This window comes from Bison bison, unplaced genomic scaffold, assembly GCF_000754665.1.
Source record: "Bison bison bison isolate TAMUID 2011002044 unplaced genomic scaffold, Bison_UMD1.0 scf7180017853279, whole genome shotgun sequence".
Classification (NCBI taxonomy): Eukaryota; Metazoa; Chordata; class Mammalia; order Artiodactyla; family Bovidae; genus Bison; species Bison bison.
The window spans coordinates 12350-12558 of NW_011483852.1; positions in this window are offsets into that span (position 1 = coordinate 12350).

The window sequence follows — 209 nt, forward strand, 5'->3', positions numbered from 1 at the left end:
TATCATTTGTAGACTTTTTGATAGCAGCCATTCTGACTGGCGTGAAATGGTACCTCATTGTGGTTTTGATTTTCATTTCTCTGATAATGAGTGATGTTGAGCATCTTTTCGTGTGTTTGTGAGCCATTTGTATGTCTTCTTTGGAGAAATGTCTGTTTAGTTCTTTGGCCTATTTTTTGATTGGGTGGTTTATTTTTCTGGAACTGAGC